Genomic DNA, 12036 nt, shown 5'->3' on the forward strand with positions numbered 1-12036 from the left:
GATCACATTTTCTTGCATGCTTCTGTAGGGTTTGGGCATTTACTTGGACAATTATTAATTGTAGCAGTAAATCACAAAATTGATTCTTTTGATGGCTTTACAATCCAACCATGCGATATAACTCAAACAACGCACAAACACAAGTACTAATACACGAGGATACATTTATTAATACATAGAATATGCATATAAACAGATCTTATCGAGAGGGTTATCAGAATACAAAAGGTATATATTCAGTCAGTTACAAAGAGTTACATATATCAAGAGGACATACATTCAGTATATCAATCATTTAGACCGTTTCTTAATTGAACTTGGTTATAACTTCTACATTAGATACTCAAAACAAGTACATAACTCTTAGGAATTAAATTGATATCAACTGGTTGGGATAACAATTGAATTCTCGAGCAGTAATGCAGTGAAGTTGAATACTCATCCAATCTCTGGGGATTCAGATCTCCTGCGGGCACAAAGAAACAGTTTCAGGCTGTTGCTGTCCAATCAGTGCTCTCTGGCTCGGTGCCAGGCTGTGCTGTGCGGCTTGCGACGGTGCGCTGCTGATGCTCACTGACCGGCTAGTTAGTGTTGGCTTTAACTAGCAAAGTTTGCGCACAGGAGAAAAGATGACTGTGGGTCCCAGCAAGTCAGGAAGAGGACCGGTTCGTTCCTGATGAAGAGCTAGTTCTGAATAGTGATTCAGCTCTCCACAGTTCTGACCTGTTCACGAGGCCTGCTGCTGGTGTTAACCTCGGGTGGATCCTCTGGTTACTCTCTGGCAACCTCCGCTCTCGACTCTTAGAACAAAGGAAAGTTCTGGCACTCGAACACACTGGCTGTTCCGTGGTATTCCGGGTTGAGTCTCAGGATGGTCAGGAGGAACGCTGCGAGAATGTCCTGCCCTTGGGAGCCTTCTGCTCCTGGGCCGTCCTGCCCTGGAATTCTCCTTTGAATTCCCTTTAGAAAAGTCCACAGAATTCCACCAGGCCCTCTGTGTTGCCTGTTTTTACCTGGAGGAACTTCAGCTCATTGATTGGCTGAAAGTTCCATGGGCATCAGAGTCCCACGTGGGTTACTCGGCCCTACCAGTCCCTGATTGGTTGATTAAGGTGAGATATGAGTCACTTACTCCTGACACTTAGGAATGCAGTCCAGATGTCCATCTGGCACTCCCTAGACAGATAGGCACCAATGGATGACCATTGATCATGATAGCCAGGCTTAGCTAAGTGCATCCCCCTTTGGGAGCTGTCCCTTATCAAAAGAAAACATCTTTAAATCAGCCTGCATGAAAAGCTTCTCTGTGGTGCACCACAGAGATGAAGAGAGAGATGGGGCCTCATTTGGGAAAGCACAGCAACACTTAATTCTGTCTTATTAACAACCATTGCCGCTACATATCCCCCCTTTTTGAAGGTCACGAGGTCCTGAGGCGTTGTTGCCTTCAAAACAAAACAGAGTTAAGTGATGTCCCTTGCCATTAGAACATTAACCTTAAATGTCCACATTACTCCTCGAGAATTCATACAGGAACCAGCATTGGGAACAAACAGGATGAATAACATCTGGAGTACGTATAAACAAGGTAGGAGACATCATCTCAGTCTAGGAATTACACATCAGGAAGTTCACTGTCAGTATCTGATACCTCTGTAGTAGATATTTGGGGAGAAGTCACTTCCTTTCTTTTGACATTCTACCTTTGACTCATTCGTGCTACCCAGAGTATATCTTGATGTAAGAGTACAACAGTCAGAGTACACTGTCAGTCATGATCCAGCTACCCGGCAGTAGTGTTACAATAACACCAGTTCCTGTTCCCAGCCCCCCGATAAACCACAACACCTGTGTTGGGTATCTGCTAGGGTGGTTTGGAGGTTTGTTCCATTAAAGCAACCTCTTCAGGGCTTACTGTTTCTTGGATTTCTATCCAATTCAATAGTGTGGCACCTGAAGGCATCCACGACCTCAAGTTTGGTCTTATATTGTCTGGTTACAGACCGTACAGTGTTAAGTTCAAGCTGTACTATGGCCTCCTCGGGAACTTGCAGGAAAACTGTTTGATTAGGTAGCTGCATTGCAGTAGCTGTATCATGCCTGTCACAAGTCATAGTGTCAGTTAAATGTGGTGTGCTGACCAGCCATTTACTTCCCACCTGCTCTTCATGGGGTTCATTAACCTCCCTCTGCTCGTTAGTAGTTTTACACCCTTCATTGGTGAATCGTTTAGACATAGCCAATGGATAGCTTTGGTAGCCATACCCATCTCAAGATTTGGAACCAAATTAAATCTTGGATTGCCTTCTGGGTGAGCTATGAGCGATGGGGTTAATGTCACATACTCCTCTACTGAGAAGAGTAGAATCAAGTGGGTTGGGATTTGTGCCATGGTTAGACTGGCTACAGTGGCACTAAACTCCCATAACAGGTCTTGTGTCAACATTCTGGCATGTTGCACACAAGCATAAACGCATTGTATAACACTGGCAATCATGTCCACTGGTTGGGGGATAAGGTTTAACCCTGTTGCATAGAAAGTTGCCTGTAGGGTTTTCCCTAAGCTTTCCAGCCTTTGCTGCTGTCGATACAGTCTGTCACTACCCTCTGGCATCTCTGACACCTGCCTTCTTGGGGCAGTCAGGGTGAGAGTGCCAGTAGCACACAAACCTACCAGAAAAAGCAAACGTGCAACAGTGGTGGCAGCAATCAGTCCTCCCAAAAGTCTTTTCAGGTGGCTGATCCCAGTCATCTCCTTCTGAGTGATTGTTGCCTTTCTAAGCTGGCGCAGCATGTACAGTGCCTTGCGAAAGTATTCGGCCCCCTTGAACTTTTCAACCTTTTGCCACATTTCAGGCTTCAAACATAAAGATATAAATTTTTTATTTTATGTGAAGAATCACCAACAAGTGGGACACAATTGTGAAGTGGAACGAAATCTATTGGATTTTTGAAACTTTTTTAACTAATAAAAAAATGAAAAGTGGGGCGTGCAAAATTATTCGGCCCCCTTGCGTTAATACTTTGTAGAGCCACCTTTTGCTGCGATTACAGCTGCAAGTCGCTTGGGGTATGTCTCTATCAGTTTTGCACATCGAGAGACTGAAATTCTTGCCCATTCTTCCTTGCAAAACAGCTCGAGCTCAGTGAGGTTGGATGGAGAGCGTTTGTGAACAGCAGTGTTCAGCTCTTTCCACAGATTCTCGATTGGATTCAGGTCTGGACTTTGACTTGGCCATTCAAACACCTGGATATGTTTATTTGTGAACCATTCCTTTGTAGATTTTGCTGTATGTTTGGGATCATTGTCTTGTTGGAAGATAAATCTCCGTCCCAGTTTCAGGTCTTTTGCAGACTCCAACAGGTTTTCATCCAGAATGGTCCTGTATTTGGCTGCATCCATCTTCCCCTCAATTTTAACCATCTTCCCTGTCCCTGCTGAAGAAAAGCAGGCCCAAACCATGATGCTGCCACCACCATGTTTGACAGTGGGGATGGTGTGTTGAGGGTGATGAGCTGTGTTGCTTTTACGCCAAACATATCGTTTTGCATTGTGGCCAAAAAGTTCGATTTTGGTTTCATCTGACCAGAGCACCTTCTTCCACATGTTTGGGGTGTCTCCCAGGTGGCTTGTGGCAAACTTTAGACGAGACTTTTTATGGATATCTTTGAGAAATGGCTTTCTTCTTGCCACTCTTCCATAAAGGCCAGATTTGTGCAGTGTAAGACTGATTGTTGTCCTATGGACAGACTCTCCCACCTCAGCTGTAGTTCTCTGCAGTTCATCCAGAGTGATCATGGGCCTCTTGGCTGCATCTCTGATCAGTCTTCTCCTTGTCTGAGCTGAAAGTTTAGAGGGACGGCCAGGTCTTGGTAGATTTGCAGTGGTCTGATACTCCTTCCATTTCAAGATGATCGCTTGCACAGTGCTCCTTGGGATGTTTGAAGCTTGGGAAATCTTTTTGTATCCAAATCCGGCTTTAAACTTCTCCACAACAGTATTACGGACCTGCCTGGTGTGTAACTTGGTCTTCATGATGCTCTCTGCGCTTTCAACAGAACCTTGAGACTATCACAGAGCAGGTGCATTTATACAGAGACTTGATTACACACAGGTGGATTCTATTTATCACCATCAGTCATTTAGGACAACATTGGATCATTCAGAGATCCTCGCTGAACTTCTGGAGTGAGTTTGCTGCACTGAAAGTAAAGGGGCCGAATAATTTTGCACGCCCCACTTTTCATTTTTTTATTAGTTAAAAAAGTTTCAAAAATCCAATAGATTTCGTTCCACTTCACAATTGTGTCCCACTTGTTGGTGATTCTTCACATAAAATAAAAATTTTATATCTTTATGTTTGAAGCCTGAAATGTGGCAAAAGGTTGAAAAGTTCAAGGGGGCCGAATACTTTCGCAAGGCACTGTACATGGTGTCTTTCTCAGTATGCCATGTGGCATCTTGGGCACCAACATCCTGGAAATCTGGGGAGATCTGACGCAGCTGCTGATGCTGCTCCTCCTTTTCCAGGGCATCTGCTTTTTCAATTTGTTCATGCCTGTGCTCTAGGAACCCTGCAGGGGGTGGTACAGCGGTGGAGCATGCCTGACCCTTGGCTGAGTGGTCATCTGGAGCACCTGAGTGATCTGGGATTGTTATCCCATACTCACTGTTCAGGTCCACCCTGCACACCTCCTGATTGAGGAATCCCTCTATCGGTATGTTTACAATCGTTCGCTGGGCGTGGGTGTAGGACACCTGCTCGCTCCCCCCTTCCCTCGCTAGGGGTTTAGGGAGCTGCCCCAGCACTGGGATAGCTAGTTCACTGTCTTCGAACTCGCTATCACCCACCAGGCCCATGTCAGTGAGGGCGGGGATTCTGACACCCCTCTTTGCGATGTCCTGCACTGGCAGGCGGGTGGCTTGACCATCCAGCTCCAGTCTGGGTGAACCACTGTTGGTCAGACTCAGACTGACAGACTGGGCTGGTGGCTGTAAGAAAACCAGCTCGGCTTTCATTCCCTGTCCCTTCCTGGGGACTGGGTGTGTTGGAAACCCTGCTGTCGAGGCAGGAACAATCAGGTCAGTCTCACTCACTACCTGGTAGTTGTGAGAAATAATGTTACCTGGCTGCAGGTTCCCTGGGTCACAGCAGAGGAAATCGGCATCTGGGATCAGGTGTGTCCACAGCGCAGTAGTCTCAGCGTCCAGCTGGACCTCCTGTCTAACCTGTGAATGTTGCACCAGGGGCACCTGGTGGTGGCCCTGTGACAGCTGCTCAAGCAGATCCTCACTGATAGAGGACCTCTCAGGGCTAAAGGCGAGGGCTACATCACCAACCTGCTCTCCTGCCATCAAGATCCCTTCCACCACTGCGAGGTGGTGGTCCTGACCCCTCTTGGGTGCCAGGGTGCAGAGGGAAAGCTCCTTTTCATCGCCAGGTGGGGAGATCTGCTCCTCTTTAGGGATGTAAAAGGGGTGTGCTTTACCTGGTGGATCAGGCGGCTGCTCGGAGCACTGCTCCTGTGGCAGGGAGGCTGTTGTGACCTCAGCCGGGACATGACTTCCCTGTATATCTGGGGAACAAGAAAATATTTGTATTTCTTGTCCAGAGGGAACAGAAGGAATCTCCGCATTGGCTTCTATGTTCGGTGGGCACTGTGTGAGCACAGTCTGCCTCTTGGCCCCCCTTTCCTTCTGTACAGAAGGCTTAGGAGCCTTGACCTATTTCCACACTTTGCCTTTCTGGTGATCCACCAAAGGTTCCTCTCTGAGTCGCATGCCCTTTTCTTTTTCAACCCGTTTGAGCTTGCTGTGTGACATCAAACACCTTTCAACCTCAGTGTCAATCAGTGTCTCACTGTGTAAGACATCTCCCATGGCAGCCTTGAGGTAAAAGCTTCTTGCTTTTCCTCTGTGTTTTACTGCCTGCTCTGTGATTTCAGGGGTGGAGTCAGCACTCGCTGGGGAGTGGCTGACCTCATCCAGGCAGGAACCCTTCCGCTCAATCAGATAGACTGAGGGAGGGAGCTTTATCTAACCCTTTCCCTCCCCCGGTGTTCTCATGACACTTAGAACGCTGGGTGCGGTCCTGTGTGCCTGCTTTGGAATGGGGCTTAGCCAGCTCAGGAGCCTGTGCTCCTTCGAGCAGGAGGGAATTAAACCTGCTGGCTCTGACAGCGAACACAGTTGCTTTAGCAGCTTTTTGCTTAGAGCGACTTTGGACATCATACTCCCAGGCTTTCTGCACGAATCTCTTAATATCAGTCATTTTCATGGTCTGTGCATCTGTATGCATTAAGATCATCTTTCTGATTGATGGGTGGAGATTCGCAATGAATAAACCCTTGAAATGTGTGTTCTCTTCGCAACCCTCATCATTTCGCCCTGCAAAATAAGTTCGTCTATGTCTCTCGTAATATTCGCAAGGGGACTCTGCTCTCTCGTGCTTAATGTTAAGGGCGGTGGCTATCGCAGCAGTTGGGTCAATAAACGCACTGTATTCTTCGATAAGTGCTTGACACAGCTCCTCAAAATCATTACAGACTTCTTTCATCTGCCTAGCCATCCACTCATGTACAGCTCTGCTGGTAGTTTTCCTGACCAGAAACACTTTCTCCTGTTCTGTGGCGTTTGGTAGGTACTGCAGGGTATACCTGAGGTCTTGAATATACCTCTCGATATTATTCTCTGACACTGTGGGGTCAAATCTCTCTATGTCCTTCGCTAGCTCTCTCAGAGAATGGAGGTTTATTCTCCTAGCTTCTCCGCTGACGGAGATATGGCAGAGATCGTGGTCAGACCTGTCGCTGCTAGAGAGAGTGCTTAATAGCGACTCGAATTCAGACCTTTTAGCAACCATCGTTAAACTTAAGAGTATTACTTTTAAGTACGAAATCACAGTTTTACCACAGAAAACCACAAGATCAAGTATGCAATCAACCCGGTAGATCGCAAAAGATCACAAAACAATCAAGCACTGCTTAAAGAACAAGGGGAACTTTTTTCCTTTCGGCTTTCAGCACACTGTATTGTCGTGTATGAAACCCGCGGCGTTTTATGTGAATTATTTCGCTTGGTTGACTCATTTCATTCTTGCCATAGCCCACCCAGGGACGCCAATAAAAATGTAGTGTGCTCTTTGAAGGCACCAGTTCTGTAGGGTTTGGGCATTTACTGGGACAATTATTAATTGTAGCAGTAAATCACAAAATGATTCTTTTGATGGCTTTAGAATCCAACCATGCGATATAACTCAAACAACGCACACACACAGGTACTAATACACGAGGATACATTTATTAATACATAGAATATGCATGTAAACCTAACAGTTCTTATTGAGAGGGTTATCAGAATACAAAAGGTATATATTCAGTCAGTTACGAAGAGTTACATATATCAAGAGGACATACGTTCAGTATATCATTATATTCATTATATCAGTATATCATTCATTTAGACCGTTTCATAAATGAACTTGGTTATAACTTCTACATTAGATACTCAAAACAAGTACATAACTCTTAGGAATTAAATTGATATCAACTGGTTGGGATAACAATTTAATTCTCAAGCAGTAATGCAGTGAAGTTGAATACTCATCCAATCTCTGGGGATTCAGATCTCCTGCGGGCACAAAGAAACAGTTGCAGGCTGTTGCTGTCCAATCCGCGCTCTCTGGCTCGTGCCAGGCTGTGCTGTGTGGCTTGCGACGGTGCGCTGCTGATGCTCACTGACTGGCTAGTTAGTGTTGGCTTTAACTAGCAAAGTTTGCGCACAGGAGAAAAGATGACTGTGGGTCCCAGCAAGTCAGGAAGAGGACCGGTTCGTTCCTGATGAAGAGCTAGTTCTGAATAGTGATTCAGCTCTCCACAGTTCTGACCTGTTCACGAGGTCTGCTGCTGGTGCTAACCTCGGGTGGATCCTCTGGTTACTCTCTGGCAACCTCCGCTCTAGACTCTTAGAACAAAGGAAAGTTCTGGCACTCGGACACACTGGCCGTTCCGTGGTGGTCCAGGCTGATTCTCAGGATGGTCAGGAGGCGCGCTGCGAGAATGTCCTGCCCTTGGGAGCCTTCTGCTCCTGGGCTGTCCTGCCCTGGAATTCTCCTTTGAATTCCCTTTAGAATAGTCCACAGAATTCTACTGAATCCCACTGAATCTTACTGAATCTCCCTGAATCTCTGTGTTGCCTGTTTTTACCTAGAGGAACTTCAGCTCATTGATTGGCTGAAAGTTCCATGGGCATCAGAGTCCCACGTGGGTTACTCGGCCCTACCAGTCCCTGATTGGTTGATCAAGGTGAGATATGAGTCACTTACTCCTGACACTTAGGAATGCAGTCCAGATGTCCAACTGGCACTCCCTAGACAGATAGGCGCCAATGGATGACCATTGATCATGATAGCCAGGCTTAGCTAAGTGCATCCCCCTTTGGGAGCTGTCCCTTATCAAAGGAAACCTTAAATCAGCCTGCATGAATAGTTTCTCTGTGGCTGCACCACAGAGATGAACAGAGATGAACTTAATTCTTTCTTATTAATAAGCCTCGCCGCTACACTGACATTTGCTCTGCTTTAAGTAATCAATGAAGAACACAATGTGCTTCACTAGACTCCGGTCCAAACAGGATTAAAAGCCAGCAAGTATACCTTTTCAAATTGACGTCAGCAGGGACTAGATTGGCACTTTAACCAGTGCCTGATTGGCTCAGTCAGTAGAGCATGGAACTCTTTATCTCAGGGTTATGAATTCAATTTTGGGTGATACAGGTGTTCTCATTAATTAAGTTTCCTGTTCATCTTTGACCATGTTACATCTTGATGGTGACTCAAATTAAGAAAAAAAGGACTGATCTAGCTCCTCATCTGAGTAGATAAGTCATAGACTCCGTAGATAACCTATTCATACCAAGCACTTGGATGCAGCTTCACCTATCACAACTAGTATTTAACATTATAATAGCTCCTGTCTATTTACACTATAATTTACACTAGTGTTTCCTTAAAAATTGCTTGTAAGAATGAGACATTACACATGTATTCCAATAAAATAAATAGTATTAATCTTTTCACTGTAACAGTTTCACTGTGACTTGGCAGACAACTGGCAGTGATCAATAACCACACCAAAAAATATGGGAAAGCAATGGGGAAAATCGACTCTTCAACATGTGGAAATGTATTACTGAGAGGAGGAGTCCTTTTCTCTTAGGTCAACACTCTTTGTAAGAGTCAATTCTCCCAGCTCACATCCCTGGGTTTCCGTAGTGTGCCTGCAAAGAGTGATCAATTTGAGACAGGTAAACGTCCTGATTTTATTTAACAAAGCTAGATGCACATTTGCTAATGCTGCCTTCATTGTAATAGGTGGTTTATTTCTCGAAAGCATGTTATGTAAAAAAAGAAAAAATGAAAACATGGATAACAATCTTTCAAAGCTAAAGATTTTACTTTTGAGAACTGGACATTTTATGTTTCTGGGTGCTTTTCAAATGCTGGTTTTAGAACTTTGCTGTGCTTCAAGCATAATTTTTCACCTTATAAACTGGGTATTGAGTGTTAGGGTTAGTGTTTTTTATTTTGATGACTTAGTAAAATGTCTGGAATTTTTTCACTTTGATATTAGAGAGCACTTTGTGTTGATGAGTGCAACAATTCTCAGTTAAATACATCATGGTTCCATACTGTAACACAATAAAATGTGAAAAGGCCAAGGGGGGTGAATAGTTTTTATAGGCACTAAACGTATTACAAAAATATAATGCTTCATTTTATGGAAACTTCTTACTATAACCACCAACACACTCGCTGTTTAAGCAATGGGGGTTTCACAATCCTCTTTCTCACTGGTAATGTTATGAGCAGGAAAAGCACCATTGAAAATGGATTTCAATCACTCAAAACTAATAGTTGTCACACCCTCTACAGCTAGAGGGCGCTCCCACTCTGTCCTGTCCTAGTTTCCCTGTGCTTTGCTTGTCCTTCTGGTTTGTCTTTGTCTGGGGCTATATATTTCCGGGTCACCCTTTCCTCCTCATTCAGTATTGAGGGTTCATATGTCTTCAGACCTGCCTAGCACCAGGCCATCTCCTCCGCGACCTGAGGACTTAAGTTTCTACCCGACATCATCTGACCTCCTAAACGGGCTAACACCCGTTTTGCCACTACACATAGGGCCTATTTTGCTCTCCTGGCCATTCCACGGTATGCCCTTATAACATCCATGACAGTAGTTCCAACGCTGTGCTGCCCTTTTAATTAACATTGGCTGTAACAATGTGTTGTTTTTGTCTCTTAAAGGGTCTGCTCCTTTACTCCGTCTTGCCAGTGTCATATAGAATTGAGTACCCATAAAATCTGAGACCCCTTTCAAAGTCTGCATGTGCAGTGGACATAAGAGGCTTGGCGCGTGTCGCAATTGTTGCCCTATCTACTAAGCCCATCCTCCAAGTTTGCACTTCTGTGATGTAGTCTCACAGGCCTGAGAGACATAGATTTCACACATGTAATTACTTATAAAAGCCAACAAACCTTTTCTGAGTGGTCTAAGGCTCTGTGTTAAGGTTGCAGTCCCCCTGAAAGCTGGGGTTATAGTCCTGACATTATACTTCAACTAATTCTCAGTAAATAGATCTTGCAGTACTCTGAGTGCCAGCTAGCTATGGAACAAGTGCGCTATAAAGACAGAAATTACACATTGTTTGTGAGGCTGTGTGCTCCTGTATGGTCTAGTGGTTAGGATTCTGGATTTTCACCCAGGTGGCCTGGGTTAAACTCCCAATAAGGGAAACTTTTCTCTTCCCTTATGTTTTCCAAATAAGCAGCTCAGTGTAGAAAAGAGCCCCGTTAAGCACTGTCAGGAGAGCTAAACTTTTGATAAAAGAGATCGCTTGTTTCCTCCTGCTTTCGAACTGAAACCCTTCAGTGTGTTAAGAGAACGTGACAATCACTACACTGCACAAGGTGGGGAGGAGTGACTTGCAGAGGAAAGGACTCAATCCAGGAAAATATTTCCACATTCTGGAGAGGAGATTTTTTCCATTCCCCCACTTTTGCAGCCTGACCTCCTCTATTTCTAGAGATCTTAGAATGTGGAGAAAATGTTTGAAGTTGTTACTGCTACCTCCCCTCGCTTTGAACAATGTGTGGAGTTGTTTGAGTCAAAAAGAGTGATAGTTCAGGCCTATGGGAAGATCCACATTCAACTGTGCATGTTGTTTTGTTCTCAGAGTTTGCAAAGATGGAGGACATTCGCACCTGGCTAAGCCAGTATTCTATAGTCCTTCATGGAACTGAGTTCAGAGGTGCTGACGGAATAAAAACAGGAGGTTGAGGAACATGGGGGTGTTCAAAGGCATTGAGGTTCCAGTCAAGGGAGCAGGTAGCCTGGCCCTGTCCATTATTAGAGCACTATAACCTAAAGAGATGGTTTCATATATATTGTTTTGGGTATTGTCATGGAAATATAACTATCAAGGAAGCCACAAAAGAGAGTTCTCACCTGAGTAAGATCTTTATTTCAATATTGCAATATTGGGAGCCCTGCTGCCACTTCGCAAAGTGCAACCAGAGACTCAATTTGTTACAAGCAGTACAGGGTTTTTATAAGACGTTGCGCTGTAAAAAAGTTCAGCACTTGGACCCTTCTAAAACTTCCCCTTTCTCTAAGAGAAAACAGATTACATCATAGAGCGAGAGAAGAAAAACTAGATTTGTTATTCAAAGCTTATCAGTTACTTTCAGCTAATTCTAATGACCCAGACAGCATATATTGTTTTGGTACATTGTCTTCTAAACTAACCTAAACAGTGTACTTTGTTGACGAACTGTTTTCTAAAATTCTGCACGTACTGTAGCACAGCAGTTACATCCTTGAAATATATTATCTAAAAGCACCAATATATTTCTCTACATTTTTAAGAATCAATTTACTTATTAGATTTCCACTTCAGTATATTTATTAAAGTTTCCTATTTTGTGATTCTTTGTATTTGTTTGTGAAATTAAAATAGTTCTTAAAAAATAAATGGAA

Source organism: Lepisosteus platostomus, chromosome 5 (assembly GCF_059453375.1).
Source record: "Lepisosteus platostomus isolate fLepPlt1 chromosome 5, fLepPlt1.hap1, whole genome shotgun sequence".
Taxonomy (NCBI): Eukaryota; Metazoa; Chordata; class Actinopteri; order Semionotiformes; family Lepisosteidae; genus Lepisosteus; species Lepisosteus platostomus.